At 36.0% G+C, this 25974-nt stretch overlaps 1 long non-coding RNA gene across 11 annotated transcripts; it reads left to right on the forward strand.

Moving 5' to 3' along the window:
• Nucleotides 1-1491: 1491 nt before the first annotated feature.
• On the forward strand, nucleotides 1492-20344 carry LOC112564966. 11 transcript variants are annotated; one of them, XR_003099315.1, is made up of 23 exons: nucleotides 3063-3106; nucleotides 3208-3413; nucleotides 3551-3638; nucleotides 4225-4406; nucleotides 4949-4961; nucleotides 5398-5531; nucleotides 5999-7211; nucleotides 7342-7429; nucleotides 7726-7861; nucleotides 8254-8949; nucleotides 9668-9755; nucleotides 10028-10163; nucleotides 10550-10647; nucleotides 11240-11410; nucleotides 12474-12558; nucleotides 13131-13266; nucleotides 13751-15142; nucleotides 15586-15673; nucleotides 16175-16295; nucleotides 16658-17808; nucleotides 18916-18994; nucleotides 19278-19416; nucleotides 20265-20344. It is a non-coding gene; the product is annotated as an uncharacterized LOC112564966 (long non-coding RNA). The 11 variants fall into 11 exon arrangements; XR_003099312.1 differs by having other exon boundaries at nucleotides 4271-4406; XR_003099313.1 differs by lacking the exons at nucleotides 3063-3106; nucleotides 3208-3413 and adding an exon at nucleotides 1492-1522 and having other exon boundaries at nucleotides 4271-4406.
• The last annotated feature ends 5630 nt before the right edge of the window (nucleotides 20345-25974 follow it).

Here is a 25974-nt window from a genome sequence, read left to right on the forward strand (position 1 = left end):
CAATTTTCTGGATTTATATTTTCTCTTTTGTTTTGTAAAGTTATGTACATTTTGTTCACGAAATATAATAATAATCATAATAAAAATTAAAAAATTCAAAGCTTGTACAGCGCAGTCACACCCTTAAGGAGCTCTTATCCCTTAAGATCAAGAATAAAATATGGACAACATACAAAGGACAAGAAAACAAGCAAATAACGTATTACATGTAGCTATAAAAAAAATAACTGTACTAGCAAAGAAGAAAATCAAATACAGAAAACGCAAAGAGGAACGAAATAACAAGAACAAGAGCTGAGAGTAACATGATATTGCAAAAGGAAGGATGTGAAAAAGGACTCGCATTATGGGAAAGGTTGTTAGGAGTCATGTTTACGAAAGAGGTGGGTTTTCAGTTTACGTTTTAAGAATTCAGTAGTGGGTAGGTGGTGGATATGAAAAGGGAGAGAATTCCATTGTTTCATTGCAGAATAACTAAAAATCCTGTGTTCATATGTTGTTGTTCAGGTGACAGAAAGAATAAGAAGATATACTCGTGACTCACTCACACATTATTACCTCACTCACTCACTCACTCACTCACTCACTCACTCACTCACTCACTCACTCACTCACTCACTCACTCACTCACTCACTCACTCACTCACTCACTCACTCACTCACTCACTCACTCACTCACTCACTCACTCACTCACTCACTCACTGAACTATTATTGTATGATAGCATGTTTGAAGGAGCAGATATGCATGTGATGGTCTTGTTGCTGTGTTATTGTGCATCCATCTAAAGCTGCAGTAATGGTGGGATTTGCTGTTTCTTGTAACCCCTCTCCTTTCTGTCTTCCTTTTAGATGGCTTCTCCTTTGAAATTATTTAAGATGAAAGGTTCGACGTGCTAAGGGAAAGGTCTAAAGATCGCAGGAAGAGTAAGAACTCTTTAGCATGAATGGAAATGATGACATCTTCATGTTGTTCTAGTGCAGGAAAAGCAGGAATCCGAACACTGATTAGAATCGTGATACTTAAATTTGCTCTTTTGTAAATTTTCTTGATGCTCACATCCAGCCTTATGCCACCTTCAATTAGCAGAGAAAAAAACTTCACATGGTCACCTTAGCTCATCATGCGTAAGCGCCCTAATAAATTACACTTAGGCACTCTAAAATTAACTTTATAAATATGTATTAAAATATATTTAAAAATAAATATTCATATTTGAAATATTTCTTCCAAATATTAAAACACAAAAGCTGTGATTTAAAATTTAAAAAAATGAAATTATTTCTATTTCAGCATATACTTCCATCCAAATATAGATAAGGCGCCTTATCATTTTTCCTCAAACTGTTTTTTAAGTCATTCTGTAGCAATGTTTGTTGCGACCACCAACAAAAAATAGACATAAAAAGTGAGTAACACCCAGTAAGGATGTGTCTGACAGTCACGTTTCCCTATAAAAGGCAAGACACTAGTAGTCTGGTCTGCAGGTTTTGCAAGACCCCAGTCCGCTCATAAATCAGAGGTAAGGAGATAGTCTACAGAAACTTTTTCTCTTGTACTGATGTGATTTTGTTTTCTGCTGATTATACATCACCATAGACAAAAAACAAAATAAAAGACGGGCCAAGGGTGTTTACAACTTGGGATCAAACTGCGGAATCTTTGATAAAGGCAGTAGATACATAAAACCATCATTATCGTTTACAATTATTATTTATTCCTCCTTTAACTCTTACTGGTCCAAGTTAGGTTCATTTCGTCCCAGTTAAATGACAGGTCCCTCTTGGAAGAGAAACTTTCATTTCTAAAGCCGGAGAAGCTGCGATAGAGATCCCACTGATGCTCCTGCTGCGAGAGTCAAAGGTCTCCTACACTGTGTTCTTACCTGGTCTAGTCTTCCTGTTAATTTGTTCACATTTACTTATTGGTGGTACCAATGCGATTCTTTATTACTTTCATCATAACCTTGCTGAGTAGACTTAGCGTCCTGCAGTTCTCTCTATTTAGAAAGTACCGCTCTTTAAACCTCTGGACTTGGGAGGACATCATCGTGCACTATTTATGTTATCTTCCATGTCCCTGCCATTGATGCAACCCTACACGTCCAATCATTTCTTGAAGAAACCTTTTATCATGTTGAAGACTGAAAAAGAACTAATGTGCCTACATGATCCAGCTCAGCAACAGCTAATCCGTTTGCTAGTGTTGTCATAGCTACAGTGTCTGCTTGACACCCTCGTTAAAGGTTCTAGAGTACCAGAATAAAATAAGTGTATATATATATAAACTCTAAATTCACATTTTTCAAACATTATTAATAGAACAATCAGAGAGCTCCTCCATAAGTAAAAAAAAATACTCTTTACATCATATAGTCTGAAGATGAAGGTGTATACATCGTGTCCCTGGCGGTCCTCCTGGCTGTGGCAGCTACTTCTGACGTCATTTTGCTTTATAAGGAACCAAGAACTGAGCAAACACTCGCTTGTATCACTCGCCAAGAACCGAGAAGAGCGCAATTCAATGTACAATGTTCTTACCTGTTAAATTCTTAACAGAAAACTTAATAACAATTGACACCATACGTTCACACGGGCCATTACACGGGTGCCAGACACAGGCTACTGTGGTAAGCAGCTCTACAGGATGACATAGTCTTCTTTTTTTGTGCTGAAGAGATTTTTCGTGGTTCGCTTCTTAGCTTCACTTCGCTAATTGTCACACTCTTATTCGCAGGTTTATTCCACGGGTGATGAGATCTTATTTAAGTGGTCTAAGGGAAGCTTTGTCACACACTTTAATAAATGCTTTATTCATATAGTTGTTAAAAGAGGGGGAAAAAGTAAAGATAACAAAGTAAAAGTAAATGGTTACAAAATGTAGAAAATTGTGCTCACGTTGTCGTACACTTTTAAAATTTAGTTTCAGTTTCTTCCCTTCTTATCTATATTTTTCTGTAGACTTAACTAAAAATAGGATATGCCAAAATATAAAAAAAAATTGTCAGTCACGACATTTTCAACGTATCAGATAATAAAATGCAAAGATTGCCAGTGTGTGGACGACTTCCAGTTGACAACATCCGTCATCTTCTACAGAGGGGAAGGTAAAAGAAATTCGAAGAAGTAGGTAGGTCACTATCGTGCACCTTTTGTGCCATGTCCAAGTCACTAATAATAACAATATTTTTATATCTCCTTTCTCCAGCACCATCCCGGTTTAGGGCTATTACATACAGAAAGAAAAGCGAACAAACCATTTCAGGGCGAACATCACATCCACCTTCATGACAAAAGAAACATGCAGGGACATCACTCTAAACGTAAAATCAAGTCTTGAAGATCCCCTTTAGTCTGTTGGAGACTGAAGAACAACTATTGCCGCAGCTCCCTCCATCTCTACAAAAGCATTTGGTAGTGTTACATTGTCTTCTTGATATCACTGTTAAAATGTTCAGAATACGAAATTAATTTCCAACTCCAAATTCTCAAATTAAGACATAATTTACATAAGAGACCACTCCCACTAGTGACAGTTTTTTACATAACAGACTCTGAGGATGAAGGTGTACATCGTGGTCCTGCTGGTCCTCGTGGCTGTGGTCGCTGCAGCTGACGTCGACAAGCGACAGTTACTACGTGAGTGTCAGGTGTTGGTCACTAGAGTTTGTTACGATAGATGTTCACACCTGTCTCTGCCTGTCTCTGTCTTTTGATTCTGCTTTTAATAATATAGAAGCATCTTTTCAAATGTAGCTCAGAAATTTATGACATAAGCCGAGAAGGCACACTTTTATTCCACTCATTTCTTAAAATGGTTGAATATTTATGTCAAGTAAGGTGGACATAGATGTTGGTAAGTTTTGAAAAGTTATAATAAAGAAGAACGCTTAGTAAGTAAATTTATGACTAACTTGCTTAAATGACCCTCACGTGATATATTACTGCTATATCGTGTTGATTGTGCTATAACGATAGGAATAAAGACCAATTGTTAGAAAATGATGCATGAAAAGGTTTGAAAACAATTTCCACCGCTTTTTCTTATGGACTGTCAATAAAGTGTTGAGAGTAACCACATTTATAATATTAGTTATTTTTTATAACTAAAAGGATAATTAAAGGACAAGAATACGACACATGTCTACTGCTTCATTAAGTGAATTATTTATTTCCTGTTATAGTATACCCACTATACCGTATTTCTTTTCTTGAAACTGTAAAGGAAAATCTGTAAACTTAATGGAGGCATTGTTCATTGTGGACGATAGCTGAGATCCATGACCTGGTGAACAGGCTGAACTTGGTGCTTGCATCTCACTCTGCTGTAACCTTCAGTGTCTGTAAGGCTGAGTGTCACAGAATTGCTGGCACTGTGCCCCTCTTGTGTAATGAAGCTTGTGAAATGTGAGTGCATGTCATTAGAGCTCTTGATAACACAAACATCAAGCATGTACATACAATAGATTAAACATGCAGATAGAAATGCATTAGCTTCCAGACGTTTTTTTTTTTGTAAAAACTATTTACAATTTCATATATATATATATTTGATCTTTCTCTTTTCTCTTTTCTCTTTTCTCTTTTCTCTTTTCTCTTTTCTCTTTTCTCTTTTCTCTCTCTCACTCACACACGCACACTTACTCTCTACACACGTGTTGTTTTCATGTATTTGCTAATTTTTTATCTCTAATATCTATAAATAAGTATATTTCAGTATATTGAAACATTTCTTATATATATATATCATCTGTAATTCTAGATATCTTTATATTTAGTATATCATTAAATATAATCAAATGAGTTCTGATGGCTTTATGTACTAAACACCATAAAGCAGTATCTCTGTTTTTAAAGACCTTTTTAAAGTCTTAATGACTAAGATGCACTCTGCGCAAAGCAAGGTTGAAACTTTTATATGTAAGCTATTAAATTTCTATATGTTGCAGAGTCGTCCAAGAAGTGAGTAAATGAGTGATGTCTGTCCTCATCTTAGTCTTGCTGCTATAACAACAGCCGACGATATATATATATAAAATTTAAGAAAACACTATTTGGTGGTTCTGTATTTACAGTTTTGTTTTGTAATGTGTGTAGCTTTTAGAAAAATGTGTTTAGGGTACGTAAACTCCTTTTCAAGATTGTGTTCTCCTTTAAATCTCTAAATCTTGACTGACTGGCTGTCTCATAAGACTCTTAACTTGACTAAAAAAATATTAATAAAACAACGTTTGATTGATATACACCTTGCTTCTTGGTGAGAGTGATTATGAGCCCACCATCACGAAGGAGCATGCAATCAACGATTAAGACAAGTAGGAAGCATGGACAGAAATAGAAATAACTATGCAGACAGTAAAATACAAACATAGAAGACACAAAATGGAATTTTTTGCAGCATGAAGTGAGGAGCTTCACGAACCTGGTGAACACGCTGAAGGCTCACTCTGTCCTAACCATGACTGCCTGTGAGAATACGTGTCACTTCGTCGCTGGCTCTGCATCCTCCATGTGTCCTTCAGCTTGTGAACTGTGAGTGCATGTCATGAGAGCTCTTGATAACATAAAGAACAACCATGTACGTAGATACATGCAGATATTAATACATTAGTTTCCCTACAGTGAGAGCAACAAATCAATCAGAACAACATAAAGATTTTTTAAAAATTATTCACAATTGTTTCTAATCTTCTCTTTCTCACACAGACCCTTCTTCTCTACATAAGTGTTTTTTATGTTTTGGTTGTATTTTGTATCTCTTAAATCTATCAACGTGAATGAGTATATTCGAGTATTTAAATGTAATATTATAAATCATATAGAGTTCTATATACTCTTTTGTAAAGTATATTATTAAATATAAACATGTGAGTTTGATTACTCTTTGCACTAAACATCATAAAGCAGTAAAGGTGTTTTTCTTCAAATACCTGAGTCGTAATGATATATGTACTCTGTGCAAAGCAAGGTAGTCTGTAAGATATTTCTCTACGTTGCAGCGTCATTAGCGAACTGGTTGGATGAGGTCTGCTCTTTTCAGGACTCTGTCTCACCCTTGGCTTGCTGGTACAACAACAGCCGATGATAATAATACACCTTTGAAAGAAAACAATTTGCTTGTTTTGTATTTGACAGGAAGACTTCATCAACATGACTAATGCCGATTTGAAAGTACTGTAGACAACTCCACCACACAGTAAACTGTATTATCAATTAATCACAAGTATCGACGGAGGCAGTATGTTTTAAATAGACATTTCTGCTTAATAATGATAAACATCACAAATCAGCTAGAGTGAGTACTGCGTAGTAATTAAAATATTTCTTTTAAAAAACTGACTGCTTAGAAACATGCCTTTTTTATCCCATTATCTTTGGTATCCCGTAGCTCATCACTGAGCTTAAATTAGGAATGCGGAAATTGTTTTTCTCCAATGACCATTTTGATATTTATAACATCATTTGCGAGACATACAAAATTATCTACTTAAAACTACGGCTACTACTTGGTCAAGCTGTAGTTTTGCAGCTAAGGTGTTTGTCCTCTGCACCACCCCCCTATTCCGCTCTTTGGTAATTAGGTGCACAAAACCTATCAAGCAATTAATACAGCGTTGAGAAACAACTGTTTGGAGTCTGTAAAGTATGTTTATAATAAATATGAAACAGATTATATAGGAACAAAATCCTTTTCTTTAGCAACCTACAAATATTTCAAGCTAGATTTGAATTACAAATCGGTCAGGTGAAGCTCATTCCGCTAATTTTTGTGAGCTGTGGTCACTGGTCAAAACTTTTGCTATCTTTCTAAATGGCATTTCTCTCGTCTTCGCAATCTTCTCTTCAAAGATATATCTATCCTGTACTCATCTACACACACACACACACACACACACACACTATCCAGCACACACCATGTAGAACCATTTATTGTTTGCAAATAAAAGTTTCATCGCTTTACATATCAATATATAATGTAAGCTAATGTCCAATGCTTCACTACTTTCTGCGATAAAAAAACGACAAACAGAAACTCTCAGGATTATTTCGAAGGACATTATCGTTACTAGATTTTAGAGGGTGTGTCACGATACAGATAAGTTCTCGGTCAGGGTCATCAGGAATATGCCAGACAATCACGCATGCAAGTCAATAAAAGCAAGACTGCCTGTGTGTGGACGTCTACATTGGTAGTCTGCTACAGCAGAACAGGTAAAATAATATAACTGGAAGCTATGGCCACATTATATCTTATTATAGCTAATCTGTTTCCCATTTGCTTTTAAATAAGTAAGAACAAGTTTTATTCAATGGATAATTTTTTTTTGATAATTTACCTCAGACTCTGAAAATGAAAATATTCATCGTGTTCCTGCTGGCACTTGTAGTTCTGAGCTGTGCCGCTGAGGTCGACAAGCGATTATTATTGGGTAAGTATTTTGTTGATGTAGTTAAAAAGCACATAAATCACTGAATAAGAATTACCAATACTATATTGCCACTACTAATTAATGATGATTATGAAGAGGAAAAAAAGTTGATTGATATACGATGCCTTTTTGGGTGACTTGGGATAGCTACATCAATAACTCTTCTTGAAGATGGAAACTAAAAAGTTGATCAGACAACTAAAAAAAAATTAAAAGATTTAAAAGTCTGAGACCTAAGATGGTAGATGTTTAAAGCTTCACATAAATGATAGAAACTACCATTTAATAATGAACAGACCTACATGAATGGAAAGCCAAGATAGAAAGTTACCTGCACGCTCACGGTCAAGTGCTGACGTCACACACCTGTGATGCTGGCTGCGCTGCAGTGAGTGAATACCCAGCTGCTCTGTGTGGTGCACTGTGTGCCATGTGAGTAGAATATTATAACTTTCTGTTGACTATTTACATTTAATTTTATTATTTCTATAGTATTCACTCGGATATATTAGTAAAAAAATTACTTTTATTATTTTTGCTGCGTTTGAAGGGGAAAGAATTCTTACCTTAGTGTTTGATCATGTTTTTACCTTATTAGTATGACATCTAAAAGTAAAAAGATTAGAACATATTTTTCGTGTAACTAAAATGAAATAGTAGAAAGCGACTTTTTAAACATAAATATTACTTATTTTCAAGAGTATTAATATTTATAGATAATTATTTAAGGATTCACAAACAAATAACAATCAATACAAAACTAGTGGAAAATTACGTTTTTGAACTTCACAATAAATGTTTAAATTTCATTGTCGACTTTGCAGTCTTGGTTTTGACCGATAAAGAGTTGCGGCATGTTCCTGATGTTCAGTTGGCGATGTGAAATAAATATTTCAAAGCAGTAGTTTGTTTATTATGTGCATTGTAATTTGTACATCTAAATGTGATGCGTTAATATAAAATAATAAAAGTATGATATGTTTCCAAGAAATGGATTTGTGACAATTGTTTAAATGAAGCAACCCTGACGAATGACTAATGGTTCTGAGAAGACTATAAGATTGTCAGCCCTCTGTCTATTTGCACCTTCGCTAAGCTTGTAGATGTCACCATTGTTAAGGTGATGGTCTAAGTTGCAAGCAGGAAGACAGAGAAACAGAGAAGTTTCACTAATAGACACAGTTATGAAGACAGTGCCGAAAAATGATATCCTTGTATTCGGGGATTGGAAAGTCAAGTTCGGCCCCGACGCCAATAGCAACGGGCAGGACCGGTGGGTACATTTTACCTTTGTGAACCCAACAAAAGATTCGCCATGAAGGATTTTTAAAACTTAGCGAAGATTTCTTATGAGCAGTCAACAGCACAAACAAACGTAGTCTTATCATAACATGTCAGTAATGAGGTTCAGTGACGGTTGCAACAGTCAGACATAAAAATGGAATAAAAGGCGTCTTATCTGCACGTCCTGCGACATCCCACGTCCGTTAAAGAAACTGAGATAAGAAGATAAGTCACGGGTAGGAGATTTTATATTCTTATATTCTTTGGCCATGCACATTCATGAATTCCTATTGACAAAATTCAGGCAATTCATTTTGAATTTAACTTTTAATTACATTTTTTTTTACTATTAATCGTCATCTTTATTTCAAGGAATGTCTGCTATCATTGGCGCCGCACATTTTAAGCTAATGTGTCCACTTTTCCTATTGAAACATCCTATTAGCGATTTACTTAAATGTTTGCTGTGATTTGTTATGGAGATGTATGACTATTCTCGAAAATTCAAAACAGAAGTTAAAACAGAATAGTTCAGGTCCCATTAGAGCGAATCTCCTTGTTCATCGCAGTAAACGAAAGAAGTGGATTAGGACAAAGTGGATAAAGCCACTTGACCTTTAAAAAAAGTCAGTGGACAAATAAATCTTCCATAAACTTCGTGTATCATTCGTACTATGTTATCTTTGTTTACTTTCCACTGTAATTTCTATATTAATACAATCAAGCATTAAAGACAGCTTTAAGAATTTCAGGCCCCCCTTACCCCCGTCCAAACCAGTAACTCCTAGTCAGTTTGCTAGTGATGTCAAATACTCTGTTCCCTTGACACCCCCGTCGAAATATGTAGAATTCATAAATACTAAAAGTAACTCTTAATTCGCAGATTAAAACCATTATTTTCAAAACAATTAAGAGGCATCAGGCTATATAAAAAGCAGTTTTTGTATATCCTAGACTCTGAGAATGAAGGTGTACATCGTTGTCTTGCTGGCACTCGTGGCCTTGGCAGCCTCCTCTGATGTCCACAAACGACTCAATCTGCGTGAGTGTCTTCTGTCAACAGCTAATCTTCTTATGATGCAGTCTCATCTCATCTCTCTCAGTCTCTGTCTCTCTCTGTATGTAGCGCTCTGTATCAATTTGCTAAGAAATTATAAGTAATTTATGGCCTTTGCAAAATAAAGAAAATCACGTCTGCTGCTTCGTTAAGTAAACAATAATGCTGTTACAATACATAATGGGGTATTTGTTATATAGGATCTTTTAAGGATGATCTTTAACCTTAATTATGATGTCCTTCTGTACCAACAAAAGCTAACCTCGGTGACCTGCTGGAGAAGTTGAAAGTCGCTCTGTCATCCTTCTCTGATGTCAACGTTACTGTCTGCGAAAATGTATGCGAGGCCATTGCTGGTGATAGATCCTCCTTGTGTGGTGTATCTTGCCCCATGTGAGTACATCTTGTTTGTACTCGTAATAACTCTGACATCCGTACACAAATGATGGATGTAAATATACATTTAAATGTATTAGTGTACAGAAATGTCTTAGAACCCGTTCACAGTGACAGTTGAGACGTCACGCGCTAGGCGTACACGCACACGAACAAACAAACAAACAAACACACAGGCCCACAAACAGAAAGAAAATCCTTGTTAATCTACAAATATCCATCTTAGTATATATATATTATATAAGTTTTGTTAATCTTTTGTAATGAAAGTGATAAAAGGATTTTTTAAAGATCTTTTCGAAATCACAATGATTATCATACACACTGCACATTACAAGGTAACCACTATCACCTGTAAGAGATGACATTTGTAAACGTTGCAGCGTCATCACAGAACTGCAAAGAACGATCGGATGAGTGCTGACTTGCTCAGGGTTTTGTCTCAGCCAGTCGACAGTATCAAATAAAGCTGATATAAACAGTTAAGTGGTCTATGTGTTCATTTTATACCTAAAGACAAATATCTAGAGTTACTGACTCTCTCATTGAAAGTCTTCTTTGATGTTTCCTCCGTCAGATCCGAAGCCCCAACATGAACACAGACATAACAGTCTTACTCTCCTCTGCTGGTCTTAAAGTCCAGAAAGATCCGGTGCACTAAAGTACAAAGAACACGAACAAGAAGATCCCCCCCAAACAAAAACTAGACCTCAGAATTTGTTTATCTCTTAATATTTATAACTAATAATTCATATTTCAGTTTTCAACTAATCATTAAAAATATATATTTTAGTATTTTAATCAAAGTGACATAGTGACAGCAAAGACTGGATTGTAACAAGCAAACTTAAACTCAATGATGATGAAACGAAAGATCTCCTACCCTCGAGAAAAATGAAATCAGTCAACGCAATATGTCAGCATAAATTAATAAAGCAGAATTCTTATGCTTGCACCGTTTCTTTTAAATAATTACAAAAGTCCATGACCCATGTCTTACAATATAATGAACAACCAATCCTATTTAAAACAGACCAGGAAGTATTACCTTTAATAGCAAAGTTTTTTTTCAGGTTATCTCGTCCCAGTTTCTGTTACTAACCCCAACAACAGATTTTGTCCTAAAAGTCAGCCATGCGCTGTATGCATGTCTCTGATAGTCACGTGTTCAACGCGAATAAAAAGCAAGGCTCGTGGTGTCTAAGCATCTCGAGAATTTCAGATCATCGTTAAAAAAGTCAAAGGTAAGAAGACAGTCTAAAGAATTTATAATTATTCTGCTTTATCGCTTATACTTTTCAGTGATGGTCTCCAATCCATTTGCGTTTAACTGTCTGTCAATCGGTTAGTAGGGTTGTGAACTTCTCTAATTGTTTGCATTATTTAGCACAGAGCAACAAGTGCCTTTCTTGCTTCATCATCTCTGTTTGGCCAGCCCAGCTCTGTCATAACCTGGTGACTTTCTTTCTTTAGACATCGTATCGTTTATTCTGCGTAATCCCTTAGAATTGGTAGGACACTATCGGGCTAGTTTTGTGACATATCCATGTCGCTAATATAAAAAACAATAACAGACATTTATATACTGTCTTTCTTTATCATCAGCCGGGTTCAAGGCGTACACACTTTCTTAGGACTGGCATCACATGTACCTTCATGAAGACAAAAACATGCAGACATAATTTGCAGGAAAATAAAACGTTGATTGAGAAAATGTTGTACCCCATTGAAAGGTAGACTTAAAGCACCTAAAAAAAAAACCGCAAAAAACAGACATAATAATTATGGGAACTAGTCTAGAAACAAAGACACCAAAGACTGCCCCTGTAGTGAAGAAGATAAATGCAATCAGCATAAATGTGGTTGCCGTGGAGTCCACTGAACTGGATCTTTAATAACAGTATTGCTTCTAAGGTTCGTGAGAGTTGTTGTAAGGTTCATATGGAAGGTCAAACCACAATCCCGAGTTCCGCGGTATCTATTGCATCGATATTCGATGTGGACGCAGATCAGCAGGAAAACGACGAAGAGCATTCATCCTCCAGCCACTTAGGCAAAGGGACATCACCCTCGGCGTAACTCCATGTCTTGAAGATTCCCAAATGCGCAGCACCCTCAGTTCCCTCCAAATAGTCAAGAGCCAGTCGGTTTGTTAGTGTTGTCAGAGTTACAATGTCTCCTTAAAATCGCCGTCAAAAGATTTAGATACGAAATTTAATTTTTCTTGAACTCCAAATTCACAAATTAAGACACAATCTATATCAGACCGCTCTGCCATTAGTAATCAAGCAAGTTTCTACATAACAGACTCTGAGGATGAAGGCGTACATCGTGGTCCTGCTGGTCTTCATGGCTGTGGCCGCAGCCGCTGACTTCAATCAAGCATTTCTGTGTGAGTTTCTTGTGTCAGTGACTAGAGTTTAGATAAGATGGTCTACTCCCATCTCTCCTCCACCTGTTTCTGTTTTTTTTTATATATGCCTTCCTACCTAGTTTTATATTTATACCTGTAGGTGAGACAATAGATTCGTGAATTATTCAGCGAAAGTTCTGTGAACTTGCAGAAACTATGAAAACATCTGTTTAACATTTTTTTCCCTGTTGAGTACAAACGGGTGAAAATATTAATATTTATTTTAGACATACGACGATCTTAAAAAATGTATTTAGTTTCAATATAAATATCTCAGTGATGGAATCCACATAACTAGGCAAAGTTGAAGGTCACATGCTTGCATGATTATCAGAAACAGTTGATCGTTTAGAAAATCCTGAAAGAGCTACTTAGCATTACGTTGACAGTAATAACATACGCATAATATTAGTTACTTTTTATTAATAAAAATATTCAAATATTACATCATAAAGTCAGTTATCTTTTGCAGTAATAATACACATTAATGTTACTTCTGTTTATGAAAATGTCTGAAAGCTTAATCAAAAAATTGTTCTTGTGGACGGTAGCTGGCTTCAATGATCTGGTCAGCCAGCTGAAGGCCGCACTGGCATCTCACCATTCCGCGACCTATGAAATCTGTCAATCTCTCTGCGTTGCTGTTGCTGGCGATGAGTCCCAATTGTGTAGTCCAGCTTGTCACATGTCAGTGCATTTCATTTGTGCTCAAACAGCAGCCACAAACAAACAATAGATTAAATCTGCAGATATAAATTACACAACTTACAATGATAGCATAAAACAACAATATTCTTTTGAAACCGTTCAAAATTATTATTGACTTTTCCCTTTTCACTCACTTCCTCTCTCTCTCTTTTACGCAGACACATTGACACAGACACTGATACACACGTATGCACCTCCATACGTGCTGTTTTCGTGTCTTGGTTATTTTTTATCTCTCAAATTTATCAATGTAAATTAGTTTGAGTATATATAATATATATATCCGTACGTGTTACTGCATATAAAATATGAGTTTTAGTGGCTTTATGTACTAAATATGATAAAGCAGTATACCTGCTTTTCTTTAAATACCTATTGAAAGTCGTTAGGATGAAGATACACACTGCTAAAAAAAAAAGTTGAAACTTTTCCATGTAAGACATTACATTTCTATACGTTGCAGAGTGATTCAAGAACTGGGTCTATGAGTGCTGATCTCTTCGGGACTCTGTCCACCTTACCCTACATACAGATATTTAAACGCATAAAAAAACCGACGATTTAAAATAAACCTATAAAAACAATTTTGTTGCTGGTTTTGCATTTCCATGGCTATGTACGGCCATCGATCCTGCATGATACTTCAGTAAAACTCTGTACACAAAGACCTTTTAATTACTTTGACGATTTCTGGCTGGGACACGGCCTCAGTAGACCTTCAAGTTACTACATATACCAGATTATAATAAATGCTATCATTATCTCTTTCATTGAGAGTCTTCTTTGATGTCTCCTCCGTCAGATCCGAAGCTTCATAATGAACAAAGACACAACAGTCTTTCTCCTGGCTTCTTCTCTTTTCAAAGTAAGAAGAACACTAACAGGAACCACATCCCCAACCCCCAAAACAAAACAACAAAAATTGGACGAGGGCGACAATCAATGCTGCTTAAAACAAAGAAGGGCAATAACCCACGTTTCTAGCAGGCTGTAAGGTTCACAGTAAGTCTACTTCTAGCTTATCTCCCATCTTGCTGGTACTTTAGTTAGAGGTCTTCATAAGATATTCGTGTAGCTGCTGTTGAGGATTAGTTTAACTGACTGTTGGCACTACTCAGAAGGTCAGCACAAACAATTTCGTATTCAATAGAAAATCTCAGTGCCATGAACAGATCATGACAATTGCTAGACAGACTCTAAGTCTGTGCTCACCAGATGTACACCAGTCTGATTCTCCATCAAGCAAATAGTTTGAAAGGTATTATAATATAATGTAATGTAGGAGTCACAGTCCCCTCCTCGAATAATCAGATGCCTTCTTTTTTAGTGTTTTCTTTATTTCAAAAGCTGTTCTATAGACTGTGGCTGGATTTGCTAAACTTTTTGTTTACTTGAAATTCTTTTATAGGCCTTAGCTTTTTTCACTTATTTTTCCAAATCTTCATGAAAGCCATCTCTAGAAGCAATATCAAACCCTATAAAACCATGAAACTTAAGTAAAACATTTTGACACATCACTTACAAATTACTTTGAAGTTATTTATGATGAACTTTTTACTTTTAAAAAATATCGAAGTCCACAAATTGACCATATACTGGGAGCCAGTAAAAAATGTTTTAATAAAAATATGTCAGGGTGCGTAGCCTGTAAGCTACCGTTTATCATGAACATTTTATCCATTATCAAGACCAAGTCCTATTTATTCACACTAGCAAAAGTAGAATTTTCATTTTAAAAAATCTTACTGATCAGTGACCACGTGATCGTCACGCAGCGAATATAAATAAAGAGCAACACCTGTAGAATCTCGGCGTCAACATCTGTTGTAAGACTACGTCTGCTCTAGAACCAAAGGTATGGAAGTGCAGCTCGAAGAATTCTTTTAGCTAATAGCTTCCTTGCTGCATCTTAGCAATTTGCTTTATTTAATACACGTGGATCAGCTATGAGTTGTATGAAATGTAGTACCTGTCAATCAATTAAGACAGTGGACAAAGGACTTCTGTATACTTCCTATACTTCTGACATGGCGGTGCTCCGTTGTGTGTAAAAAATCACTATAGACCACAATCGAGCACAAACCACGTGAAATCTTCGCTTGGTGTCGGCCATGATCTTTTGTTAATGCTAAAATGAAAGTGGTAGCTGCAGTAGTTAGAATAAATTGTCAACTTGAATTTAGTGAGAGTATTGTCTGACTGCATCGTAGGAGTTTAGTTTTTGTTTCCTTAAATTCATTGGAATAAGAAATGCAGATCATATTTCCACGATTACTTAAACTGTTTGTCGGCCCCCAGTGTCAGAGGATGAAGGTGTACATCGTGGTCCTGCTGGTCCTCGTGGCTGTGGTCGCTGCCGCTGACGTCGACAAGCGACTGTTACTACGTGAGCTGCAAAGATAATTTAAAAAGTTAGTAGTTGCATGACACTACTTTGTTACTGAACTGGATATATCTTTTTCTGTTCTGTGCATTTGTACAAAAATGTGTAAATGATACACAGTAGATATTTCTACTAAAAATTCTACGATCCTGATAGCTCTATCATCAGAATCAAGACTTACGTAAAGATAGAGAAAAACATGATCTTGAATAAGATCAGATGTGTTCACAATATTCTGAAAAGTCAGTTTGACAATATTTCAATCAAAATGATCACGCAAAAAATGATTTTCTTCTTCGAACGCTTTACTATTGGTAGGTCAATATGTCGGTATATCGACCAGTTATTGTTCTCGTTTCCAAGCTCCAACCTATTTGAAATACATTTAAAGTGCCTTCGAAGTTAAGTAAATACTGTTTCCTGTTTGAAGTGTCTTTTTCTGTCAATTGTATAAAGAGTCTAAGCATATGTAAATGAAATCATGACACTTTGCGTGGAGGACAGCTAGCGTCAGCGATCTGGTGGCCAAGGTAGAGGCTGCACTGCAATCATCCTCCAGCTGTGAAACTGTCTGTGAAACCATCGCAGGTGCCTTGAAGTTGTTGTGCCCAGAAGTTTGTGGATTGTGAGTAAACAGGTCTACATCGTCACAAAAACGGATACATGCGGCTACTCCTCCCCATCCATCCCCCACACACTCTTTCTCTCTCTCTCTCTCATACACATGGACTTTCCCAACGCAAACGCTGGATCAACACTGTTCACCATCATTTCAGCAACTTTTTTCTTAGCTGAGAAAAAAATTGGCAAATTTGAGTAAAAAGCATTCCTAGTTATTACACAAACAACATAAATAAAATGCCGAGTACATAAGAAAGTCCACAGATTAAAACAGGTCTGCTGCTTGTTTGAGCGTTGATGGAAATATTTTTTGTTCGAAAAGTAGCATTGTCCCAAGGTTGAAACGAAATTTTATATTTTGTGCAGGGTAAATGGAGGACCAGGCCCAGTAATCGTGAGCTGATCTCTGAAAGGTGGTGTACTCTTTGAGACTTACAAAAAATTCATGTAAAAGAAGTGAATGCACAGAAATTAAATCTTGGAGGAAAAAAACTGTTTCTGTTTGTTGATCGTTAACTCATCTTTAATTTACATGTTGCCCGTCTTTCTGAAACATATCATTTATCCTGCCCCTGTTGTATATTTTAATACGGTCAGCTAGAGATCACTGACTGTTGTCTCTAGGAGTTTGAGTGACTCACCATGCTTACATGTTCCGTTTTAAGGATTTCAGAAGCAATCACCTAAGAAAAAAAATAGAAGATCAAGCATAACACTAGATATCTAAGTGACTTGTTCGACAAGAAAATTGTAGTTCGAGTAAGTTCTTGCTTTCCTAAGGTTATCTCCCTTGTGAAGTCGAGTGTGTTTCGTACAGTTTATGTGATGAACACCAGTTGTACTGTTGTGCATCGTGACCGTTTGCTTACCCACACACTACCTGAGGGGTCTGTAGTTTATATCTTGTTCCTTTAAAACCTAAAATACATTTCAGGTCTGACCAGCATATACTCATTGCCACCTGTTAATCACAAAATGAATGATCCAAGTTATCAGCTAATAGTTGAGAGAAAATTCTTCGAAGAATCTTCTATTTAAAAAATATGGCTGGATGGTTTTAAAAACTAACAAGGCATCAAAGCAGTCTTGTTTGAACATGTAGCATATTAAGGTCTTTTAAGGGGTGTGAAAACTAAAAGCTAAGCAACATCAGCTCCGAGAAGTTAAATGTGCAAACTGCAGAGGGTCAAACTTTCATTCTCTAAAATTGTCAAGGCCTACAAAGTTTTGGCCACTGGCATATACAGTCACTAAGATATGATACACTGTCACTGCTAAAGCAGAACAAGACGTGTATACTTACCTTATCGCTGACGGTGGCCCTTATAAATTCCAACCACTCCCATTTCCTACCTTTTCATGACTGTTCGCTTCTTTCAGTAGATACCTTACTTGATTATTTAGAGGTTCAAAATACGAAAATAAGTTCTCTGAAAAATAACTTTTCGTTGCAAACTGGATCATCAACCACACACGTTAGGCAAGATTTGTGGACACCTACAGGTATAACGGTCAAGGTAAGAGAATGTGACTCTAGTCATGGTTGAGAAGTAAGTGCATTACAATGGACCTTTACCGTTTAAAAAGTTCTTAAAGAATTCAAAGACTACATATAAACAGTATACAAAGTCAAAGATTTTATAACAATGTCACACTCACATTGCTAATAACCTCTTAGAACAGGGGTGGGCAACCCTTTTTAACTCCAACGGCCCATTTGATAGTCATGACATCATTCGCGGGCCGTACAAACTTGTTTACTTAAAAGTTATCCTGTCTTATCTGGTCAAATCTTATATTCCTCAAAGTGTGGTGACACATATGCCACGTAAGCAATCGCAGTCTACCTGGCACTGATGTGCTGCTAGTCACCACAATCGTCGTTTTTGTAATTATTTGCACCTGAACTATTCTCTGGTATTATGAAAAGCACAGCGAAACAACTGTTTAGAGTCTATAAAATATATGTTTATAATTAGAAAGGTCCTAAAAAAGTTCTTCTAGTAATAAAACTTTTTCCCCCCAGTTCACAAGTTTCTGTTTGTGGCTGTTAAAGTATATTAAAAAGATCATTATTCAGTACACATTGTTCCTGAAGAAGGCGTTCATGGCGTGTACAAATGTTTACACACATGCTACACATTTATTGAATAAGCCGACATGGTCTAAGACTGTTACAGCCAACATTAAACAGGGAGTTGACTATTAAATTACAAACACACACAGATGAAAGAAAAAAGCATGGACAGAAAAATACATACTTCGGAAAAATCTAACAATCGTTCTGCTTTAAAACTGATCTACTAATCAAATTTTGCGAAGTTGATAATAATTTACAGAAACGTTGTGATTGAAAGGATTTAAACAATAACTAAACTTAACTCAGATTCATCTCAACAGGTTTTCAAGTGAACAGACTATGCTCTTCTAAATGTCTGGACAATGTTTGTTTACAAGTCTGATCTGGCCATGAGACGCTCGTATCCACGAACTACCGCGTAAATTCGCCCACCTCATCCACAGTTTTTTGCTCCTTTATTAATTAAAAAATCTGAATCTTTTCAAGATTTGGTTATTGCAAAAGATGAATTATTGTAAGTAAAACTAGTACTATTTTGCCATAGTCTGCAAAGATGAAGAGGATCCTGATATTCCCGGTGGTCCTGTTGGCTGTTGCGGCTGTTGCTCCTCAAGTGGACAAGCGTGAGTCTTTATACTCCATAACCCAATGTTTTTGATATCATTTATCACACACACGAACACAAAGCTGGCGCATAAATTAATCCAATGACAAACATGGTTTGACCTCAACTTGTCAAGTTCGATTTCAACAACGCCAGTGTCTTACCTTCTGGGCTCGAACCAATTTACTTTGATAAGAGAAGATATTTTTTATTACTTTATAAGGAGACATTTTTTCCTTTTGCAAGTCAAGAAAATTAATGTCTGTACACCATTTTGTGGCATCGTTTTATTTGGATCATAGGCAACGTCATCACTGAGCTACTGGACTGGATGAAGTTGAACCTGGTCTTCCACCAGCCAGTGTCGGAGACGGTCTGTGAGACGACCTGCCGCGCCGGAGCTGGTGAACTCATCTTCCTGTGCCCATCGGTGTGCTCGGTGTAAGCATGGACGTAGATAGGCAAAATTATCTTAGTACATTAATAGAATGTGTGCTAAAAATTGAATGCTTACTTTATGTAATCTTTCAGTCCTGTCTTCAAACTAAATGAATTAGTATCGATTACGTCCTTTTCGCTCCAATACAATATCATTTAGACAGCTGGGAAATAAACCAAGCGAACCCGGATAAATAAGTATTTTGTACTATCTGGCGATCGCACTGTTTTCCTCCCTTAAAATACGCCTAGTGTCCATTGACATGTTCGTCACATTTTAAGCTTTCTCTCTTGCCATGAGGTAAGGAAGAACAACCAGGAATTAATGGAGGGTCATTCCCTTCAGAAGCCTACAAAGAGGGTTAACGCCGATTTCTTAAAAGGTCTTGCTTTTTGTAATAACATTTCATTTAAACAAAACTCTGTTGTCATTATCGTTCCTTTCCGACAGATTCTTATAACTGAAGTACGATTTTTAGGGCACTTATTTGTAGCTAACTTTTCAAAGGCCAAAATGGTTTTGCTTGATCTGCGTCTTCTTAAAAATGCTAGAAGTCGTTTTTATCTATAATGATGCGTTTCATCAGGAAATAAAACAGGCTTGACATTATCAAAAATAAAAGGTTTGGATAATATCCCCATGCAGACAAATCGGAATTACTGTATGATTCCAGAAATACAAGAAATATACAGTTTTACCCAGCTATTGATTACTGTCTTGTTGAAGACTTTAACGAATTATCAATTTTTTCATATATTTAGTTTATAGTTAGAAACAAACTGAACTTCAATTTAATATAAACTCTCGCATTTCGTTGAATTATCTATCCTCCCGTTCTTATATTTTACAGATTGCTTGGACACGAAAAGTGAACACTGTATTTTTTGCAAGCAACTAAATAATGACTTCAAATAAATACTTTTAAAAGTCTGTGGAGTTTTGTCCAAGAAATTCATATTAAAATGTTCTTTCAGGGGGAATGTTTTCTGCTTGTATGTGTGATTGTGTTCTGTGACAAAGATTGGTTTGAACGGCACTGGTTGTGACACGTATGAGAATTACGATTTCTTGTTCTTTGCCATACAAGTTTAACATTATAAGCCAGTAACATCATTATAAATGCAAACAGAGCATAACAAAACATTCAACCAAATCTTTGGAATGCAATTTTGTCATTTTTTGTGCGAATTTATCAATAGGTATGACAAGCTCTAAAAGAAAATGTTTTGAGGGATTCATAGTGCCCAGTGATTTAAGGAGTTTTTTTCTCGTTTTTTGGTTGGTTTACCTTTCTTACATTTGTTTTGCATTTCTTTCTTCTTCTTCTTTTCTCCTTTATATTCTATTTTCCATTCATATTTGATTTTTCCTAACATGTTGATATACCATAAAACACACACACACGCACACACGACTGACTATTTTAGTGTAGCACTTGATTGTTTCCACGTGTCGCGATAGTTTCATTAGTAAATCACGAATATGCCTCCCTCTGTCCATTCGTCTCAATTTAGACTTTTTCAAATACCACAATTCCCTTAAAATGCATTTATATACAATCATATCTTTGGAATGGGTCAAAATACGAAATAATAAATCACTGAATCTTGCGAAATCATTGAAGGCTTACCATCTTAACCCTTTTGTTATTAGCGTCTTAAGGCTTCCAACGACAGAAACTGAATAAACAGCAGGTAAATGTAACTACGATGCTGAGTACCTTGAAGTGTACGAGTAAATAGTACCTTAAACCATTGCAGCCTTATTGTGCGTTGGATTACTCTGGAGGCTGCAAATGATTGCCTTCTACTTCTCTATCATGTCGTCATGATGTCATGATTGACTTCATTATCAGGTACACTGCTGTTGTGACCTAGATGTAGTAACCCGTCCTTATCAGTGTCCATACACTGCCAAACATCTGCTGAAATGTCTGATTAGAAATCCTGAGCTATTTTATGGCGAAGGTTTCTCGGTTTCATTGCTCTACTTTGTCTTGTCGGAAAACAAGAGGTCAGCAGATAACCTTTGGGTTCACGTCTTGCGCGACGTCTTGCTGACCCTGGTCCTCAAGTAACAAGGACTAAACTCCACTCACACAACGGAGTCAGACCACTCACTGAGGTCGTAGTGATGGATGGAATTTTTGTATCTCTGCTTCATAATTATATGTCCTGAGGTGTGATACAGTCTTCTAACAACGCCGTTCATTTCTAGGCAAGCAGATTGCAGTAATGTTCATAGTGCAGAAGGTGCGCGTTTCAGAAATTGTATTCCCGCCATTCCAACACTTCATAAAATTTCTTTCTCCGTTTAACGAACAATTTATGCTACAAGAAATTGATATTTGTGAATTAATCATTTACTTCCACGCGAGCGTTTGTCCTTCTGGGTAGTAAGATACGAAGAAGAAAGAACAAATACATGCAGATTATTTGAAGAACTTTGTTCTCTGTGCTCAATCACCGTGTCAGCCTCAGAAGTTGTAAGACCTTACCACATCTCGGTAAAGTACTTTGTCAGAACAAGCACCACTGCTGCTGCCAACCACTTTCTTCCTTTGACTTGGTCTTCGAAAAAGGACACAGACTCACTGTTCTTCGTAAATTTGATATGAGTTAATTTTTATGAAGTTAAGTTTAACTTTCCTTGAAAAAAAGAAGTCTGATATAATTTGTTACATAACAGACATGATCTGCAATGGCTTTTGTTTTGTCGATAAAAAGCAGAATCAACACTGTTAAAAATGATTCTGTTTTGTATATTAGTTTTTTTTTTACTCATCTTCAGGTGTGAGCGTTTTACGTCTCTCTGTCCGTTTCAGTTAGTGGCTTATATATATATAGTATCCTTGTTCTTAGTGGATGATTACACAATAGTTGTGTTATCTGTCTGACGTAGGAGAGGGTTACTGTGTCAGATTTTTTTCGGGTCAAGGGGTATTTTGAAGGTACGACATTATCAAATCACCAGATATTGGAACCATCGTATGCTAATCTTTTTTTTTTTTTTTTTGACATCTTGAAACCTCATCCTTCCCCTACCCCTATACCTAAACTGAATCAGAATTAGTAAAAGAACTTCTGAATGCTCTATCAGCCCCATTATTAGTCATTTCTAATTTTTGGAATACCAATTAGTTCTAATTTGCCACAAGAATTGGTTATACTCCCCTATAAGCTTTTGAAATATTTTCTTTAATGAAACAATTATATGTTGATTATATGTTAATGTTCATCCCATCACCCTTCAACTGAAGGCTAAGAATGATGAGAGTGTTTCCTACTAATGCTGCTACTTCAGTAGATGCTCACAAAAATTGGAAGCAATATGTGACAGCATCACTAAATGTTAGATAGCAAACGACCAAAGATGGCAAAAACCATGAAGCTAGTGAACACTAAACTTTTATATAACTAATTAAACCTATAATTGTGTTGCTCAATGTTTCAAACACCATTGTTTTTATTACTGTGTACTTCTCTGAAGCCTAGTCAGCATTTGGGTACACAACACAACCATGTTGACTTTTCTAAAAGTGAACAAAATAATTACTTTTATTAGTAATGTTAAAGTTATATGTAGTAACACATTGAAAGATGGTTATAGTTTTCATTCAACAGGTAAATTACATAAAAGGCTTAGATAAAACAAAATTACTAAGCTTGAACTTTCTGTTCTCGCTTTTTCCGTTCATAGTTTTTGTTACAGTTTGTTTACTTAAAATCCCTTTAACTAATAATATTAATTTAATATTATAATTTAATATTGCCATGTGATACTGGACTAAAATTTGAATGAAGTTTTCTTTATACATATCTAAACATTTCAATGAGAGCTTTTAAAAAATATTTAGTGGTTTAGTAGTTACTAATCTTTGGTTCCCAGTCACTTAATCCCCAGACACTTCATCCCCGACACTTCATCCCCGACACTTCATCCCCTAGACTTTTAATCCCCAGACACTTCATCCCCAGACACTTCATCCCTAAACTAAATCCTTAACTATAAAAATTATGAAGTCAGCGAAAAATTTAATTGAAATTCAAATTCAAATCATGCTATTAACTTCAACGTCATTTGAACATCTACAACATTAGTTAAAGTTCACATAAGCTAGTAAATTTAATGTTCTTCAACAATATGATATGAAAATTGTTCTTGAGTGTTGGGGATGAAGTGTCGGGGATGAAGTGTCTGGGGATGAAGTGTCTGGGGATTAAAAGTCTAGGGGATGAAGTGTCGGGGATGAAGTGTCGGGGATGAAGTGTCGGGGATGAAGTGTCGGGGATGAAGTGTCTGGGGATTAAGTGACTGGACACCCTAATCTTTCACTTTGTTTTCCCTCGTCTTTTCAGCTTCTTGTTTTAGCAAGCTTGTTTACTTCAAAAGCTTATAACTTTTTATTGACAAGAAATATATACCTGCAATTTGTTTGAGCTTTTCTTCATACAAATTTAAACATTTGTAGGACAGATTTTAATGAAGTATTTAGTAGTTTGGTAGTTATACCGTTTTAAATCAAAATTTCTTAAAATTTAACACAGTGTTTTACAAAAAAAATTCATTTAAAAAAACAACTAAGCCGATTTTGCAAAATCCCTCTCTAGATCTTACTGTTAGGTAACTATTTCAAAAAGAATTTTGAGTCTACGCACAAAATTGACGAAGTTATACGCTTTTTAAAATGTTTGTTTTGGCGCCATTTTGGATTGTTTCCATGGCAACCGATAGCGTGACGAGTGCAGTGAAACTTCATACACGGGCTAAATAGCTGATACAAAAACATCCGCGCTATCCCATGAAACAAAAAACTTTTTTTTCAACCGGTGCCTGGCCTTAATTGATTACAAATAGTCGTTCACATATATTTTAATACAAGGGAGTACCAAAGATTAAATACTATAATTAAAAACTAAACTAGGGAAGGGTGACTCAATTGTAAAGCCCTACTTTACTTTTTTAAGTTCGTGTAAACCGTTTTTTTTGGACAAAAAAGATAATGATAAAAAAAGCCAAGTACGGTCCCGCCACGTCAGACAGTCACGCTCTGGAATGAAATAAAAAGCCTTCCTTCCACCCTCGGGACATCTACAGGTTTTGTACGATCTCACAGCAACTCCAGGTAAGTGCGAGTATAGTCTTGAAGAAGCGATAGAAAATATGCAAAGACTCTGAAGATTTCACAGAAAGAAAATTTCTTCACTGAGTTGGTTTAATTTACGGTGAAATAATTTGCCTTCCAATTTTATATGATACAAAGTGTTTTCGACTAAAACCAACATAAGACGACAAATATGGAGTGAAGTGGACACACTCAGTGGTTCTAGCCTCTCGGATCTGTAGGGCTGTTGACAGGTTCTCTTACTTTCCTCTTCATGAATAGTGGTCACGTGATCGGGACCTGTGCCTGAAAACTGATTGTTTCTAAAATTATTTATGTACGCATTGGAGTACCCTTCTCCCTTCTCACCACACTTTCTTATTATACAGAATGACTATGATTATCCTTTTGTATTGATGTTTTCTGTATTTTCTAATGCCAAACCCCATTTTAATCCTAGTTTGTCAGAATATATACCACTACTACCATTAACTGCTACTTTGAAGTTTATGCCAAGATTCGTGATCTTTTCATCAAACTAAAAAAAAACAAAAAAACAAAGCAAACCAAAAGACAGACAAATCGTTAAGTATGTCGAGTATCTAATATATATGTGTTACAAACAGAAGGAAAACGCCTAAACGATTCGCTGATTTTTAATATTTTTTAATTAAAAAATCTTGCAAGACTTGCAAAAACTGTCGAGCTTAGGTACAGAAGGAAATTGGAAGTCAACCCACTGAAGTAAAAATGATTACTAAAGACCGCGGATTTAAAAAAAAGTATTTCTTTTCTCAGTCAACGAAGATGAAGGCTTTCATCGTAGTTCTGATCGTCATGGTGGCTGTTGCCGCTGCTGCTCCCTCCGTGGACAAGCGTGAGTCTCTTTTCCCCCGATAGTGTGTGTGGATGAGTGTATGTGTATATTCTTTCTTTGGCACTTTTTGTATTGCTGATATTGTATGTGATAGTCTGAAAGTGTAGAAACATCTTACATTTATTGGAAAATTTGTCAGACCTTACATTGAAGAGCGGAAATTTAAAGCACTTTCAAATTTAAAAGAAAAAAAATTAACAAAACTAAAACTGACTGGAAAATATAAATTTAAAAAAAAATAGAATTTAAAGTTAGCAAAAATAAACGGTTCCTACCTCACTCTATCAGCAAAAAAGAACATTTTTGTAAATTCAACATAAATTAATAATATTAAATAGCATTTCCAAAATTGTGTCATAATGGTGATAAAAGTATTAATTGAAGAATGAAGATTGTCTAAAATAAATTAATCATAATAAATCAATCAAGACCAGCATCTTATAGAATAAAGACCAAGAACTGAAATTTGGGGAATCCACTTTGCTTTCGACCCAGGCTACTAAGCCTGATCTTCTTTGGAAATGCATATCCGTAATCTTAGAAGCAAACAAACGTTTGTCACTGTTTTTGATAAGAAAA

Source organism: Pomacea canaliculata, linkage group LG5 (genome assembly GCF_003073045.1).
Source record: "Pomacea canaliculata isolate SZHN2017 linkage group LG5, ASM307304v1, whole genome shotgun sequence".
NCBI lineage: Eukaryota > Metazoa > Mollusca > Gastropoda > Architaenioglossa > Ampullariidae > Pomacea > Pomacea canaliculata.